General features: G+C 47.5%; 1 pseudogene; it reads right to left on the bottom strand.

Moving 5' to 3' along the window:
- The window catches only part of LOC130888396 (U2 small nuclear ribonucleoprotein B''-like), a 31,972-nt pseudogene extending 13,585 nt beyond the window's left edge, over nucleotides 1-18,387 (bottom strand).
- Nucleotides 18,388-18,739: the final 352 nt, after the last annotated feature.

Here is an 18,739-nt window from a genome sequence, read left to right as displayed (position 1 = left end):
GAAACATGCTCAAACTTATGGGACACAAAAGAGGCAAATTCATAACACTAAGTGCCTACACAAAAAAATCAGAGAGCTTTCTCTTTAATGACACAATTGGACACTTGAGAACAAAAAGAAGAAACGATACCAAAAAGAAGCAGACAACAAGAAATAATCAAGTTCAGGGTTAAAAATCAATAAAATAGGAAAAAACAAAAATATGAAGAATCAATGAAACATTGAAAAAAAAATAAAAGAGTAGTTTCTTTGAGAAAATTAGTAAGTTTGGCAAAACCTTATCCAAATTAATAAAACAAGGAGAGAGAAGATTTAAATCAACAGAAGTAGAGCTGCAAAGGGGACATAACAACAGACTCCAAGAAAATGCAGAGAATCATACAAATATACTCGAAAAAGACCTGTACTGCACCAAATTGGAAAACTCTAGAAGAAACGGATACTATTTTTCAGAGGAGTTTGCTTCTGCCAGAGATGGGAGCAAAACAGAGACCCACAATATGACAATACTGCAGAGAGTGAGAGAACTTTCTATCCCATCCCTTCCCAGGGTTAAGGAAACCTTTAGGAAGAGGAGGCAGAAAGATTGCAAGAGCCAGTGGAGAAGGAGAACATGAAGAAACAAGGCCTTCCGACACAGGAAGACTGAAGAACTTATAACCTCATAGAGACTGTGCACAGGGCCTGCACAGGTCTAAGCCAGATGAGGTCCCAGCACTGAGAGGGGAAGTGGACACAAGCTCCCATCCCTGAGCCAGAAGCTGTCTCCAAGTGATAACTGCTTGCAAAGGAAAAATTAGTTTTCAGTGGAGTCTCATTAGGTATACAAAGTATCCTTAAAAACAGATTCCTGTGCCCAGCAGTGGATAGCCAACACAAACGAACACAATGGCATTTCTGGAGGTTCCTTGTCTCATAATGCCTTGCCTGGACATTCTTTTTCTTTTTTTTCTTTATAGGTCTTTTGCATATATTACGGTTTTTAACATTGCGTTTTTATGGAATTTCTCTCTGCGTGTGAACGTGTGTGTCTGCATCTATGTGTGCTTCTTATGCTCTTTCTTCTGGTAGTTTGTGTGCCGCATCCTGTTCCGGTTTGTTTTTATTTATCTTATTTTATTGTTGTTATTATTTTAGATGCCATTTTGCATGATGAGAGTTGAAATGAGCGAGAGAAAGAAAGGGTCCAGGTTTGGGTGGGTGGAGAGTTGGGCAGGATCTGAGAGGCATCGGGGAAAGGGAAATCATAGTCAATATATTGTATGATAAAAGCTATTTTCAATAATAAATAAAAATTATAGTAAAAAAATGGAAAGAGGGCTGCAGTTAAAGATTAGTGGTAAAGATTAAAGGTAGAGTGTTTGCCTAGCGTGTGGGAGGTCCAAGTTTAAAACAAATAAATGAATGTATAAATAATTCTTAAACATATGAGGTCCATCTTTTATGTCCTGTTTGAAAGTTCCATAAAAATTGTAAAAAAATCCTCATAAACATAAAGCAAAAATAAATAAATCTAAAGAAGAGATTCACATAGTATGTAAATTACTGGTAAACTGGACAAAGGGGTAAAAAAAGAGAAAACAAGAACTCCAGCCAGTGATGAATCCCCTCAATAAAATGCACCAGGAGCAATTTCTCCTATTGAATCCTAAGACTGAGCTGTGATAGGCAGTCTTTTGAAAATACATATTATTCAAATCTTCACAAGGCAAAAGGAGAAAATTTAAATAGTGCCGTTTTGATGAAAGAAATTGAATGCCTAAAAATAACAATATATATATATATATTTATATTTATAAAGGAAAAATCAGTCCCAGGAGGCTGTTAGAAAATTCTATCTTATATTTAAAGAGGAAATAATGCCAACACTACACAATGTCTTTCAGAAGACAAGGTGGGGCGCCCACTCTCTCTTTAAGGCCAGTAGAACATCAGTAACAACACAGGAGAAGGGCATTCAAGATGGCAAAGACTGGCATCTTCAGTTGGTGCAGATGGGCTCAACAGAATTCTAACCAATCAGTCCCTCTCATGACAATATGTTATAAACAAGTGGGGCTTATCTCAGGAAGTAAACTCGCTTTGTCTTTCAAAATCAGTGTCATTTGTCACCACAAGGAAATTAAGTAGAAAGAGTCCTCACGTTACCCCGTACACACAGAAAGGGAATCTCACAGGATTTGACACCAGGTGGAGATAAAGATGCTTAGGAAACTGGGACAGTCAGGATTCTCTATGAAGACCTGCAGCCAACATCCAGCGCAAATCACCAAGCACACACTGCTGAGGTGGGGGTTTGAGCCAGGATTTCTGCTTTTGATAACTGTTCCACTCCAGTGTGTGATGTCCAGGGAGTCAAGGTGCCTCCCTGAAATGTTTGATTCAGTCTCCACAGGGGGAACTGTTCTGGTTGCACAGGACTCTATTGAGGGAAGGGTTGATTGTGCCATTGACTTTTCCATGGTTTTTATGTGCTGGGGATTAAACCTAGGGCCTCAAACGTCAGAGGTGAGTGCTCTACCATGGAGCTGCATCTCCAGTTCTGGCTTTTTTTTTTTTTTTTTTTTTTTTTTTTGTAAGCTGTGTATTACCACAATCCATGGGCTGAGGACTGATGGAAATGAGAGATGTGATGGGTGACTGGTACCCTGGTCCGTGCTGGAGGCCTGTCTCAGTGGCTATGAGTGTATCTGGAATAGCTGCCTCAGGTGCTTAACTAAGGACCCAGAGATGAGAACCATAGTCTATGTATGAGGGCTAGACTGGACCATAGAAATGAGTGTCTTTCATATCCACGGGACACAGATTTGAAGTTATGTTAGGTTGAATCCCTTTCAGGTTGGCAGTGCTGACTGCTCCTGGGTCCTCTTCTTGGCTTTGGAAGCACATCCAAAGCACAACCTTCATCATTCCTGTGACTTTGTCTCTGTGTAAATTTCCTTGCTTACCAGTCACATTGGAGTAAAATCCTTTCTATTCCAGTATCCCAGTGTGACTTTATGTCTTGCCTGGTTTTCTCTATGGTGACTCTAGTTTTGAACAAGTTCACATTCTGCAGGGCATGGTATAGGCCTTTGCTTAACCTCATAGCACTGCTTCCTCATCTTGTCCACACAATGTGCTGTGTGTGTGTGTGTGTGTGTGTGTATGTGTGTGAGCGCGTGTGCATGTGTGTGAATGCATGCACAGGTGCTGGAGAGGCCTCTACAGGAATAAGATGGAGCGTAGATGTCTGCAAAGATTGCATGGAGCCTTGAGGACCAGGGCTTGTGCTAGTCTCTGTCTGAGTGGTATCTGCTGTTCGCTCCACCTGTTCCATGAACTCCACAGATGTATCCTACAAGGATCAAGGTGTGAGGGCTCTTTACTTGTAATGGGGGAATCATTTAAGAAAACCTATACTATGTCTAAAATAAAACGGATTTTTAAAATTTCATCCATTTTCCTTATTTCAGGTAGAAATGGACTCTAGTGCACTAAACCATACTTTCTGCTTGTTGTAGTGAAATGGTTCTGTGTTAGCTGCTCTTCCACACTAGTCTCTTTGTTGTGTCCTGTAAAAGCATCCTCCAGCCCACCTTCTTCCTCAGCCTGACCCCTACAACGTGTACCTGGGGATCTGCAGTATGCAAACACAGAATGGTATCTTAGAGACATTCCCGAGTATTTCCTTCAAGAAAAGTGGCCACGAGCTTTTTCTCTTCAAGGGCAGGTTACCTTTATACAAACTCACAGCAGGAGTGGTCAGTTGTGACCCCACTGGAGATGGGACTGGGATCTCTCCTGACATATTGGAGCTTTGGCTTCCTGCATGACTAGGCTCTTACTGAGGATTAAGGAGAGTTAAAGCAGTTTGAAGAGCATCAGGTCATTTCCCTCAAGACTCATGGAAAGGGAGATGAGGGTGATGGTGATCAAAATGGGAGGATGGTGACTATATAGGTGATGCCAATGATAAATATAATAATGATGATGGTGATCATGGTAGTTATGATTATGATGGGGGCTGTGATGATTGTGGTAATGATGATGATGATGATGGTAATGGAGGTGGTGACCATGGTGGTGATGGTGTCTATGATGGAGATGAGATGGTGATGGTGAGAGCTTTTGGCTACACAGCCAAAAGTTTCCAGAAGCAATCAGTTAGAGGTAGCAGACTGAAGTGACATTTGGTGGAGCCAACACCACAGCCTTGTGTTAGACTCGCTGCTGCATCAGCGGACTTTCCCAGGTTGGCACCGGACTAGCCTTTCCTCCTCACCCTTCAGGCTTGTGTGAACTTCTAGGGAACCTTAGAGAGTAGAGGGCTTTCCCAATGTTCTCCAGGGAGGCCATTCCAGCAGGTTTGCTGATTTATGGGGCTTTCTCTTGGTAGTTGTTGATGTTTATCTCATATCCTTCCTTTTTGGCATTCCCACCAATCACACATTTCGAAAGTCACAGATGACAGAGATGCTCAAGGCCTGGGCTGTACCAGGCCCTCTGTCTGTAAGGTACCAACCTTCCATGCTGTGGGTGGCCATGGACTCCCTGTTGGCTGTGGGCTGAAAGGAAGAAGGTATGTGACTATTGATTCCATGCATGAGAACATTTCCCTATAGGGTCTACCGCCATATTCAGAACCTCAGTGGGAGAGAACAGTGGGCCAGAACAGGCATCGTTCTGCCACCAAGCCCGACTCCTTATCTGGGACAGCACTGGACTCTCTGGATGTCACTGTGATAAGCCCTATGCCTCCCAGGCTTTGGAGCTGGGGACTGTCCTCTTCTGACTCTGCGTAACTCTCTGCTCTTCCTGAGGGCTCCTTCATACCTACCTTGAGAGCCATGCCTTGCTCTCTTCTGCCAGACTTGGACATGCTTTCTCCATGTTTGTAGTACAGTTTGAGGTTTCAAGGATATGATAATTACAGAAGTGCACCCGTGTTCACTTTCTGGACCTCCTTTGCGCTGGTTAAATTGAGGCAGGTTAATTCTTGGGAGCGAGACAGGATGACTCCCACGTGGATTGGATCTTGAGCAAAAACAAACAAACAAACAAACAAACAAACAAACAAACAAACACAATAACAAAAATCAAAACGAACACAACCTAAGAGTGAAGAAGGTTGTGGGCTATGTTTCCCTGGTGCTTTGAAAAGCCAGGCCCAGACACATGATATTCTGCCATCTCTGCCTCCACGCTAGGGTTCTGTGGGACTCTGCCCTAGAAAGGAGGAGGGCTAAGGGGATGCTGCCTGCATAGGAAGCCATCCCAGAGTTTGTTTATCCGTTCCTTATTTTGCTTTGTTTTGTTTTTGTAAATCTCTCATGTCACACAGAAGCAGTTTCACAAACTAATTACTTTGTGTCAGTCACAGGGGAGGCAGCCTTCTGCCTCCTCCGCCAGTGAGTGGTCAGGGGCTTTGAGGTGTAGCAATTTGCAGCAGAGCCCCCAGAGCGTGAAGAAGATTACTCCAGTGAGCTCAGGCAGAGGAAGAGGTCAGAGCCACCATGGGCTACTGTCCTTGTTTCTAGTGCGAAGAAACAAAGATTTATCTCTTAATAAAGTAAAAAAAGAGAAGGCTTTTGATTTTAAACAGAAGCTAAATTATGTGAAAGAGAAAGTGTCGGAGCATCATTCAAAGCCAGTCTTTCTTCAAGGTCATTAACGCCCCATCCGCTGGAGTCATTTTTGGGGAGGGGGCTGGCTGTATCCATGCTGCCTCAGGTTCAACATTCCCTTTTAATGGTGAGCGTAGAGGAACAGTCACATCCTGAGGACACATGGGGTCTATTCAGACATAGCAGGCTGGATAAACCTGTGTACTCTCCAGCTGCCCATGCCTCTGGATGTGGGTTGAGGCCTCCCTTACTGTCATGAGATTGAATTTGAGTACGTCAAGATTTTACAGGTAATGGCACGTTGATCATCATCTGCCCACACTGGGTATGCTATGAGACCTCCGTGGCCCAGAGTCAAAAGCCACAGGGAGGCCGGGCGGTGGTGGCGCATGCCTTTAATCCCAGCACTCGGGAGGCAGAGGCAGGCGGATCTCAGGGAGTTCAAGGCCAGCCTGGTCTACAAGAGCTAGTTCCAGGAAAGGAACCAAAAGCTACGGAGAAACCCTGTCTCGAAAAATAAAAAAAAAAAAAAAAAAAAAAGCCACAGGGAGCCTGATGCTCTCCAGGCCATAGTGCTGAGCACATCTGTCCAGATGACTACTGGCCTGGGCAACAGCTGGAAGAAACGGGCATAAGAGCTGGCTCTGAACAGTGTGACAGGATAAAAAGTCTACTTTAGGGATTCTAGAAATTTCCTTCACTCTTACTAGGAAAGAACCACAAGGAATGATAGTGACCCAGATCTCAGAGTGTGGAGCTGCTGCACAGGAGGTCTGAATAGTCCATGGCCATCAGAGCTGAGGAGGACCCCCTTGCCCGGGGATCTGTCCCACGAAGGGTGTGACATGCCTGGAGACATGGAGAAGGGACTTCGGATGCAGGAGGGGACCCAGAGCAGTGCCACTTATTAATGATAGCTGGGTGCTGTGGGTCCACCTTCGCCACCATTGGAGGGCAAGCAGAGCTTCCCCTATCTTGTGGTCAGGCACGGACACTGCTTGTGCCTTTTCCCTTCAGAGGGGAGAGGGGACATTTCTATTCATCACAAGTCCTATTAGGCTGCTTGCTATATTACAGATCCACAGGCCACCTGAGGCAGGCCCCACTCTCCGTAGAGCCTGTTTTTAGAACTATCAAGGCTTCCTAGAATGACACCAAGCTGAAAAGCAAATTAAAAGTGTGAAATTAACATCAGCATATCCTCAACTCTCGCCAGTGAATGGAAGAGAAAAGCCAGCAGTCACGTGTGTGTGCGCGTATGTGTGCACTTGTGTGCATGCATAGGCGTGTGTGCCTGAGTGTGCACATGGGTGCCCCTGTGACTGGCTGTACATGTGGGTGTGAGAATGTGGCACATGGGGGTAGATGTCTGAAAGGTGCCTGGCTTCTTCTGGCCACTGGAATCGAGATACTTCATATCAGGTATCTCATGGATGCTTACTGGATACTGTATCGAGCGAGGCTTATTCCAAATGCTTCCTTCAGGTCAGAAGGAACTTTAAAAGCCTCTGGCCGTGGTGCTGCTGAGAGCTATGCCCATTTCAGCTCAGTTGGTCATCTGTCACTGTTGCAGGACCATTCTCTGTTCCTGTCTTTGCAGGACTAGGGAGGGCAGGGGGGAAATTGTCCAGCTTTCCTCCTCAGGGAGTTTGACAAGCGGGGAGCTTTGTGGACTGCACTGTGCCCCAGTGTTGCATCTTGGAACACCAGCCTCCAGTATGATGGGATTTGGGGTCTATGTCTAGGAGATGAGCAAGCCTCCATGGGGTCATCATCCCGAGGCCCTGATCAGGAATGCATGCATCCTGTCTTCAAATGAACAGGAAGAAAAACAGGTGTGTGTGTGTGTGGGTCCTATACAGAGGTCTAGTGAGGGCACAGTGAGAAGGTGACCTCGTGTGAACCAGCAAGATGCCTCTGCAGGGCTGTATGGGGCAGGTAGTCTGCTCACACCTCTATCTCGGTTTTACAGCCACCAGGACTAGGAGATTGATTTCTATGGCTAAACCACCAACTGTCATCTCTGCAATGGACGTCCCCATACATTAATACAAAGAGGTTGAATTGGGCCGAGCCTCTGCTCAGACTCAGACACAGGGAACCGGGGAACACTGCAATGTTGGGTCCATGTTCTGTTGTGCCACCTTGAAGGAAGGGCCAGTCTTAAAAGCCTTGTCCACCACAGTTGCCCACAGTTTACCATGGGCCTGCATGGCGTTAGCGTTCTCAAGACTACTGTGTTAAAGCCTCCATCAGAGGCCACAGCTGCATCTTGCCTCGCCAAGTGGGGGAATGGCTAACTCTGGTGTTATAGCCATTCTCATGCTACAAGACACAGGGCCCTGAAGACATGCCCCCCACCGAAGACTGCTGGGACTCCCAAGATCCATGAAGGAGACCCCTCCCTGCCTTTGTCCCCTGTCACCTCAGGCCTGGCTGCTGCTCCTCCTGCTGGGACCGAGCCACATCACTAACTGTCAAATTGCCTAAAACTAATTGGCTTAATTATCAATTTGCTTAATGGTATGTTTAACTGAAATCTATATTTATCAAATTTACATTTCTCACATGGCAGAGTGATTCCAGCTCTGTCTGAGGCTCTCCATTGATTCGATTGTCTTTTCTGCATCTGCCTGTTCTTGAGGATGTCAAAAAATTTTAGTTGGCGTAAGGAAGTGCCAGTCTTCCTTTAATATTTCCAACGAGAATCAACCAGATCTGTATTCAACTCACAGGCTTACGAGAAGCCTCTGCGCTCATCCATCGCCATCATCAACTGTGCAATCAGTCATGTGGAAGACGCGAATGCCTCATTCTGTTAATGACTGTCTTGGTTGGTTCCCACCCCAAGTACTTATCCCAGCTAGTGGCTGTCTTAGGTTGGAGCCTCTGGCTGAGTCTGAGACGGTGATGCCGGTCGGAGAGTGTTCAGATATAGTGGACCGACCTTTCACCCTGCTTCTAGAAGCTTCTTATGTGGATAACATTGGTTTCTGTGTGTAACCACCCTTCCTTATAACTTAAGGTTCTGTTTCCACAACATGCCCTCAAGGTCAAAGAGTTTTCAAGATACTGATGCCCTTATATAAAATGGCGCAGTGTGTGTATCTTACCTGTGTCTGCCTCCTGCACCAGCCATATTTACACAGCCTGTCACACTTGTATGGGGCTGATGCTGGGCACAGTGTTAACTTCTATGCCTTACAGAATAGCAAGAGGCAGGATTTCTCTTCAGTGTTCCAGTCGGGGTTGGTAGACTCCATGCCAGTTGATTAATTTCTGTCACAAAATACTAGAGAAAACTAAGGAGGGGAAACCCCTGGGCCCCCGTTTTACAGGAAAACAGGCTGAGCAAGCCATGGGGAACAAGCCAGTAAGTAGCACTCTTCCATGACCTCAGTTCTTGCATCCAGGTTCCTGCTTGTGTACCTTCCCTGACTTGCCCTTCAAGGTGGGCCCAAGGTAATACCACCCACAACATAGGAACTAGACAGTCTTATGTTGCTCATTAAACAAGTCAGTACCTCACAGACTTGCTTGTGGAACAATCTAACCGGGGCATTTTCTCATTTGAGGTTCCCTCTTCCCAGATGATCCTAGCTTGTGCCAATTGATAAAAATTAATTAGCACAGTACCAAAATGCAGGTGGTCAAATCCCTACATTAAATGTGACGTTTTCTCTTTAAACTTTGCATCTATTCTTTGAGAGTTCCACACATTTGTACCATGTATTTTGGTCATAACCACCCCATCGCTTCCCTCTAACTCCTGCTGTGCCCCTCACTCCTTCTCCCTCTCCCCAATTTCATGTTCTCCGTTTTTGTTATTAACACTCCCAGAATCTAGTTAATATTGCACACATGTGTATGGGTGTGGGGCTATGCACCAAAGCTCGGGACATGTACTGGAGGCCACGTTCCCAAAGGAGAATGACTCCCTCAGCTGTCTTCATTTATCAATAGCTCCTCCCTAGGGGCGTGGCCTTACGGGGCCCCTCCCCAATCTGTGCTAGATTGATTGACTTGGGGCTGCTCGTTGATGGACGTGTGCAGCAACTGGCTGGGATGTCCTGTCCAGATGTCAGCTTTCACAGCTTTCCTCTCCACCCTCTGGCTCTTCCGCTCTTTCTCATTTATTTTCCGAGATGCTTTCTGAGTGTTGGATGAGGGGCAGTTTGTGAGGTGGAGTGTTTTCATGAGACCTGTGCATGTTCCTCTGTGTGGTTTTCAGTCACCTTTGACCTCTTGTGAGACTCAGGGCAATCCATGCACTTTGTCAACAGCTTCTAGACTATGTTATTTAGGAAATAACTCAAGGAAAAGTTCAAGGTTCTCGTTCAGTGTAGGGGGAAATTGTTTGCAGTATTTCCATCCCACAGTTGATTGAACCTTGGGTAGCAGGAGCTTGCATGTGAAGTGTGACCATGGTCTTTGTAGGCAGGTAGGCCGACCTGATATCTGAGACTCTCTCTGTTTCAGATTCCCACCAGTGTTCTCTCACAAAGGGCTGGTTTCAGTTTAGTTTCTTCTAGAGCCTAGATTTGCCCCCAAATGTGGGTTGTTTCAGGTTAACCTCTACCCTTGCCACATAGTGTTTAGGAGTCCAGGTCAAAATGCCACAGAGAATAAAGAGCCAGAATACAAACCTGCAGGGATGGAAGATGGAGGTCATGTAGCCTGCGCTCTGCAGCTGCTGCCACCCTGGCCACAGAGCAGCTCCAGGGGTTGTGGCTTCAGGCTTATATACATTAATACCACAAAGCACCCAATGCCTGGCTAAGCATTTTCTTTTAATGTCCATTTGGCTGTGCTGTTTGGTGGCACCAGCACAGAGGACTAGATGACACAAAACCAAGCATTCCCCCAGTTTCCATCCTGAAGATAAGCCGGATCGCAATGGCTTGTTTCCAGGTGCTAGCTCTGATGGGCTCTGTCAAACGGCACATATCCTTAGCAGAGAGGAATGTTCTCATCGAGAAGGGCCAGTGGGATGATTGATTGCTCCCGTTTGCATGGGATCCTCACAGAGACTAGACTAGAAGGAAAAGGGAAGAGAGGAACCATATTAGTTTTTCTGCTCTGTTCCTCCCAGCTGCAGGTAGAGAACCAGGGAAGCCTGCTTTTCTGCAGGGCTTTTGTTAGCAATCTCTGCGTTGTCACAGACACACTAATGTCCCATCCAGGGCTCAACCCCTCTCTCTAGTGCCAAGGCCCCGTGACCTCCAGGGAAGCAAGTCTCTGTAAGCATGTGTGTCTAACTATGTCTAAATTAGTCTCTGCCTAGTGTGTATAAATTAACTCCCTCATAGTTCCTTGCTTGGCCTGATGTAGCCCTTTAAATGCCATGCTGTGTAGGGCAACAGGCTCACCAGGCAGAGGGGTTGCATGGTCACACTGGGCCTCCTGTGGGAACAGGCCAGCTGTGCCCAGCTGCAGAGCAGCCAGAAGGCTTCTAAAGATGATTGACTAGGATTCTTCCAGAGATATCAAGATATCTGTGAATAGGACACTTGGAGAAGTGGAGGATATATATTTTTTCATAAAAAATATTCACTAAGGCAGGAAGAAACCTATTATCACACAAAAAGCATCAGAAGTCAGGAAAATGCTGGCTGCAGAGTACCTAGAGAAACCAAGATTTCATTTTTGGATAATAAGATCATAAGTGAACACTTTAAGAAGAGAAGGAGCAGGGATTGGTGGTGCATGCCTTTAATCCCAGCATTCAGGAGGCAGAGAGAGGCAGGCCTGGTCTACGCAGAAAGTTCCAGGACATCCAGGACGACATAGACAGAACCTATCTCCAAACAGCAAAAACTGTTGTTCACTGTGTCCAGCAGGCACAGAGCCAGGCCACATTCTACCGGAGGTGGCCTGGGGCCGGGCCAGGCTTGCAGGGGCAGCACACGGGTGAGGGCACAGTGTTGAGATGGCACCATTATTCTCAGTGCCCTTTGGCCTCTTCTTCCAGGGTCCTGTTGAGATCCGGGGAAGTGGGTAAGGATGCTCCTCTCCTCAGCTTTACCCTTCAAACCTCTCATCCATCTTCCACTTCCTGGCCAGAGGTAGGGGGCCCAGCAGAGGACAAGATGAGGGGAAAGACAGGATCCATAAGTACAATATCTGAACATACTGGATCCCTGGACACTGGTCACTGTTCCTTCAGGAAAGTCCGGTGATGCTGACAGGTACACCAGGAAGGGGTCTGTAGACTCTTGACATCTCAGCTTGCAGGCTAGGCTTCAATGGCCTCATCACCTCAGTCTCCACAGTCGCTGGTGATGTGGAAGGTCACAGGGAACTTTAACTCAGCATGCTGCAGCGACAAACTAGCCACGGACTGGAGAGGTGCGATGTCTCAGATACAAAGCTCCAGAACGCTGACTCTTTCACATCTGTGTGTGAAGGACAGTGTTCTAAGTTTTCAAGGGAGGGGAGACAAGATTGATTTCTTAGGACCTGAAGGGGACTGGATCCGGGGACTCCAGAGGACAATCAAATCAGTGGCTTCCATCTGTAAACTGGCATAGTGTTTGAACAAGGCCTGGGCACTCCTCCTGGGAGCCATGTCTTCTTTGGATGACATGTGGCATGTTATCTATGTGAGTGCTGATGCATTGTTATTATACTATAATATTTAGGGAATAGACTAGAAAAGATTAAAATGGACATTTCAGGAGGTTTATTTTTTTCCAGAGTGATTTTGATCCTTGATTGAATCCATGGACATGGTATCTGCAAGAGGTAGAGGGTTGAATATATAAACATTCAGTTTACCTCATGGATGAGATTAGGTGCCATGATTGGCTGGGGCAGCTGTGTAATAATTTAGAGGGGTTGATGTTGACACTTTCTGAGTATGCAGGGAAAGGCCACCGGGGACAGCAAAAGAGCAGAAGGGAACATGACTGTCAGTGTGTCCTAGAAAGTCTCTGGCTACAGCAAGGGAGTGGGGTCCAGTTATCATATAAGTGGAGACATATTGGACTCCTGGCCAAGGCAGGCATGTAATGGACCTGTCCTAGTTCGGGTTTCTATTGCTGCAATGAAACTCCACCACTAAAAAGGCAGCTGGAGAGGAAGGGGTTTATTCAGATTGCAATTCCACATTGCTGTTCATCACAAAAGGAAGTCAGAACAGGAACTCAAAACAGGGCAGGAAGCTGGAGGCAGGAGCGTGTGAAGAGGTCATGGAGAGTGCTGTTTACTGGCTTGCTTCTCATGGCTAGCTCAGCCTGCTTTCTTATAGAACCCAAGACCACCAGCCCAGGGATGGCCCCACCCACCATGGTCTAGGCCCTCCCCCATCATTAACTAATTAGGAAAAACATTACAACTGGATCTTACGGAGGCATTTTCTCAACTGAGCTTCCCTCCTTTCAGATACCTGAAAATTTGTGTGTCAAATTGTCATAAGACTAGCCAGCACGGGAGCCTTCACAGAAAATACATGCCAACTGGGTGCTTTTGTTCCTTGCCACTCTGGGATGAGCTGCTGCATTTGGTTGGCTTTTATTAGCCCAGCCCTGGACCCTCTGGGGCAGAGTCAGTGTTCCTTTCTTTGAGATACTCAGGAGATCCAGGAAGCTGGTGGTCCTGTCTCTGGCTGCAGAGCTGCGTGAAGCACGAACTACAGCTGAGGCCCAGTCACCCCCTCTGCTCAGTGTGGCTAGGAGTCCCAGGAAAAAGCAGCTGTGACTGGAGATGAGTCTTTGGGGTCTTGGGAGACTGACTTTCCACCCTGTCCAAGTGTCCAAGGCCTGCTCGGCTCTTCCTTATTAACATGAATTAAGACAGCCGTGGATCAGGACTTGGGTACCAAGCATCACCAGAGAGGCCTGGCTAGGCTGATATGAGCCCTGAAGATCAGTTGGGAATGGAATCCTCTGGAAGACATGGCTGCAGGTGGACCAGCACAGCCCCTGTGCTGGGCGCTTGGGTGACTGATCTGGATTGTTAGCTTGATTGGTCTGAGAGATGCCCCATGGCCGGTGACAGCCCTTCTGAGTCTGTCAGAGGAGTGGATTCTGAGGGCTCTGGTCTAATGAATGAATCACTCCCTGAGCAGTGACTCTGCTGTTATTTCTAGACAGTGAAAACAGGAGGAGGAGGTCACTGGGGGCTTACCCCGGAGGGAGGCCACATCTTGTTCTTGTTCTGGCCTCTTCTTATGTTCCCTGCTCTCTGTTTCCCATCTATGAATTCAGGAGCCAAGAAATCTCCATTGCACCACCCTCCTGCTACCATGAGGTTCTGCTCAAACACACAGAACCAGGCATCCTTGAACCCAAAGAAATTCGTCTTCCCTTCAGTGGTCCCTCTCTTGTGTTTGACCACAGTGATGCAAAAGCAAGGAAACAGGCATTAGAATAAGGATGGAGATGTCATCAGAGTGACATTTGCCCTGAGAGTACCTGCATTCCCCATTAGGGGTTTGGCCTGGTCCTGCACAGGTCACATGAGCTTCTACAAAGGTTGTGACAGTCTCCGTGCACTCACAGGGACATGAACATGGCTGGGTGTATATGTCTGTCTGTGGACCTGAGAGCCCCCAGGCAACACAGGCTCCCTGGGAAGCCGTCACCGTGGCAGTCCCAGAGCCCAGTCAGTCTCTTCAGCATCACAAACACTCGAGCATCTACAGTGTAGAGCCACATGTCCTGAAGTCATGTCACAGTCTGCCTCTGCCTGTCTTGATCGACCCCGAGATACAGAGAGGATGTGTTGTTGAATTTTAATGCCAGTCACTATTATTTAATTTATACCAAGCGATTCCGGAAGGAAGAAAAAGATGCCTGTCCGAAGAGGTGTAAATCTGGTACCTGACTGATCGTTTCAGAGGTGATAAATGCAAACATCCTCACGCCTGGCATTTATAAATCATTTGCTTCATTAGAACAAAGAGCATTTGACATTTTGGAGCTATGTGGTATCTGCCCAGTGTCAGTGTGCATGGTGAACAATTAGGTGGGTATGGGGTATGTGAGCAGATATGGTGGCTTCATTGTGACAGGAAGTGCCAGCAAACACACACACACACACACACACACACACACACACACACACACTAGCAGAACCTCCAAGCTCCTCTCATTCAAGGTTGCCTGTCTGTGTATGTGGTGTGAGAAGTCGGAGCTGTGAATGACATTTTGCTTGAATGACTTGGAAACTTCCACAAAGTTGCAAAAGCTGGCTTCCTATGAAACCACAGCAGACAAAAGTGGCACCATGCACCCCCATGTAACATGTGGTGTGCATGCACACATATCTCAAGGCTCTTCCATCCCGCATCTACCTTCTGCACAAACTTGTTTCCTGATGGTTTTCAGGTGGGTCCCTGTTCCCACTCCCCAAATGAAGTGTAATAATAAGATAGAATGAGGGATGAGGCTTGTGCATGTAGGGGCAGAGAGGACACAGGGCATTTGTGTTTGGCTTCCCCTCTGCTCCCTCAGAGTTCAAGGGCAAAGGTCCTGTGCAGCCAACCCAGGCTGTGTCTTCTATGCTGGACCAAAGGCAGATGCTAGGCAAAACTCCCACAGGTAGCTTCCTCCCAGGGAGGTAGAACCAGCCTCTGCTCAGAGCAGGGACCCAGCCGATGGCAGTGGCTGCCTCCCCAGGTCTTGACCCTGTCATTGGCAGGCACATCTATATTTTAGACCAGAGTGTGGTGTGTCCTCTCCAGCTGTGCGTGTTTGTATTTACACCTACGTGTGCTGTATGCTACAACAGCACAGCCCTTACATTCCGTGTGTGCATTCAACCCCGAAGCCCTTTTCTTTAGTGAGAAATGATCTTAGGGGAAAAAAAACCAGATGAAAATAAAATCCTTAAACTGTCTCTCCTTCTCTTTTCTTTTTAACATGCTAATCTACCTGAGAGGCTTAGCGGGACCTCAGGCATTATCAAACCTTTAGCCCAGACAGAGCTCTGCACCACAGAGCCAGAACAAAGTGATTTATTTAAGTGAATGACCACAGCTTTTGGGCCTTGATGATGTCTGTTTTTAAGCTCAGTCTGCAATGAATTGAGGTCTACGAGGGAAATCGAAAGCTTTTATGCCGGGTTGAGAGGGGCTTGCTCTCACCTTGTTAAGCTCGCCTTTCTAAAAGCACATAACTTACTTTCAATATTGTCCAATCGCCTTCCTCTGGACGTGGAGCGATTTCCATTCTGTCCCCATGACACGTCCAAATAAAACACTGCTTCGGCCATTAAGGCAGTTGATTTTGTTGAACCAGAAAGAAAAAGGCAGAATAAGAATGAGATACGTGAGTGTCCCGTGTTCTTGAGCTCTGAGCGTATGGATGCTTTTAACCCCCAGTCACGTCTTCTCTGATTGTCCCTGGGGACTTTGTCTGAGTCCGAGTGAGCAGCTGGGAGTCCACAGCACTGCAGCAGAGGCTCATAAACCTTCCCGCTCCATGTCTGGGGCCACTAAGGACCTGGGATGGCAGAGACAGGCCTGGTGACTGAGCATTCTCTCTCAGAGTTCTTCAGGGCCGATCCCGCTCCAGAGTGGAGGGCACTGTACCTTGTCTTCAAAAAATTTCTTTTGCGTAGAAGGAAAACCCTGCAGTAGGCAAGTTGTAAATCTTGGTAGCTTCCTGGAGGAAGAAGATAGAGAAGAGAAGGAGAGAAAAAACCCATGCCTTTTGAATCAGAGGATGGAGATCAACCACAGGCAGCAGGCAGCCTCACAGGGGTGGGGGTGAGGAGCTTTAGAGAAAGAAACTCAAAGTATTAGGGAAGCCTGAAGTGCTGGGGAAAGCATTCTTAGGAAAGAGAAAGAAGAAATTCTGAGTAATTCAGAAAAGTGGGGGACTTGTCATTTCAGAGGTGCTGTAGGTTAGCATGCTAAGGGCCAGGAATTCTGGGAAGGAAGAGTGTACCATCCCATTAAAGGGATGATCACTCATTTCCACTCCTTAGCATGGTTTAAGATGAACCCACCTTCCCGAGGGATGGCTCCTTGGCCAGGTGATTAACCTGTCCAACTGGATTAATTCTGTTATATTTTGGGTAGCTCAGAACGTTAGGTTCCCCCAAGGTCAGAGAAATAGCTTTTTCTAACGAACCTCCTCAGAACCACAGTCAAGGAGGGTTTCACTCTCATGGCTGAGACGCAATAGGCTCCTGACTCACACTGGAGGGCAGTGTCTGAGGGGTCATCTCTCGGGTAACACCGTACCTTGGGGATAACCTTCATGTTCTGATGGTTACTCAGTGAAAATGAAGACAGTTGCTCATAGCCTGAGAGTGTCAGGGGCCCAGAGCCTGCGGGAGTTACCTCACAGGGCCCTGAGGGTGTTGAGGGCCTGGAAACCTGTGTCAGGTGTGGCCTGTCCTTGCATCTCTGCTGCAGAGAGGCCTTGTCCTTCAGGAAACATCTCCACCCGAGGAGCCATCTCAAGACCTCTAAGAGGCATCTCTGAGAATGCCCTTGAGCTGGGAGTCCTTGTCCTGGCACCCACAGATGCCTCCCAGTGAAACACAGCAAAGTCATTTATTGTCCTGCGAGCTTTGATTTCTAGGATGCCCGTGTTCAAATAAAACTTTTATATACCTCAATAATTATATCAACAGATCTTAATCTGAGTAATTAAAATTCAATAGGAGGCTCCCCAGGTTCTAACAAATGCCCACAAACCATTTTAATGGCCACAAGCTGTTCTCTGCAGAGAGACACCTCACCAGGAGCCATGAGAACGCATCTTCAGGGAAGGAACACTTAGCACCCGAGGGAAGAACTTCTGAGGCACACCCAGGCTGACAAGGGCAGAGCTTCTTTTGTGAGGTGTCAGGGTGTCAGCAGAAAAAGCAGCCTATGTTGGGATTATCTGTCCTGCCACTGATATTTCTGGATCAGTGCTGGGCAGAGGTGGATGGACAGAGTCATGAAAGGCACTCAGAGATAGACAAAGGAGTCAGGGGAGGTGGGCCAGCTCTGCGCCTAGGTGTGGGCAGGGAGGGCAACCTAGAATGAGAGCTTCCCACCAGGATCCAGGAGTGCATGGCAGGGAGGTATGGGAATCCTGCCTGGACTAGGGATTGGGCCGGGGATCAGACAGGACTCAAGGTCAGCCAGAGGTGGACTTGCTCTCCAAGACTGCACTTCCAATGCGGCGGTGTGGGGTGAGGATGAAAAGAGAGGGGATGGTGACACCTGGACTCGTAGGTCTATAGAATGCTCAGGCCATAGGATGTTATTCAGCCAAGTTAAGGATTGTGGTGGCACCCATCTCCCGTCGCTGTTAGGGCCAGAGATGGACGGGGCTCCCTGGGCATTGCCACTGCTCATCAGCTGGGCAGTGCCATGGGGGCAGTAGCCGTGGACACACCCAACACGAACTGTCCTCGAACCAAGTGGGGAGTTGCATTTTAGGAAGAGGTAGGGGGTTGTGCGCATGTAGGCATGTACGTGTGTGCGTGTACGTGTGTGTCTGTGACTGCAGAGCTCAGGACCCAACGGACCTTCTCTGCTCCCTTCCCCTCTGCCCCAAACCCCACCTACCCTGAGTTACAGTGCAGGCCGTAGAGAGTCACGCACGTGGCTAGCTCCTGCTGTTAAGCAGAGGACGGGAGCTTTCCTGGTGATTTCTGGACTCATGTTCACAGATCATTCCCTTGTGTTCTAGGCACAATTGCTCTGTGTCATTCTCTTTACGGAAACCCTTGGAGCCTCCAAGGGGGCCTGATGGTGCCTAAAATGTGTGTGAGAAGCACCAACAGCTTGGATGTTAAAGATGTATTTGCTGTTCTTGTTGTTACTGTTTGCCATGGCGCAGTGTTACCGATGGCAGTACTTAGGAGCAGCATAGCACTCAGTCAGGGCCATTACCAGCATTTGAATACTGGTCCCCATTCTGCTGCAGCAACACAATCCCACAGACAGAGTGGGTTCCACAGAGTCAGGCTTGGTTTGGCTCAGGCTCTGATCCAAGGTTAGAGCCTGAGCTCTGTGAGGGGCTTCTTGCTAACAGAGTCCTGAAGTGCCACACACAGGGTGTCGGGTGCAGAGTCCTCTGAATCCTCTTCTTCTTCTTACAAAGCTTCCAGGATACACTCACGAATTCCACTCTGCTGACTTTCTCCACACTGTCATAAAGCCCCACCTCCAGATGCTGGGGTTG

The sequence above is a fragment of the Chionomys nivalis genome, chromosome 17, assembly GCF_950005125.1.
Source record: "Chionomys nivalis chromosome 17, mChiNiv1.1, whole genome shotgun sequence".
Taxonomy (NCBI): Eukaryota; Metazoa; Chordata; class Mammalia; order Rodentia; family Cricetidae; genus Chionomys; species Chionomys nivalis.
Note: the sequence above shows the minus strand (reverse complement) of the source record. Positions and strands in the feature narration are given on the sequence as shown.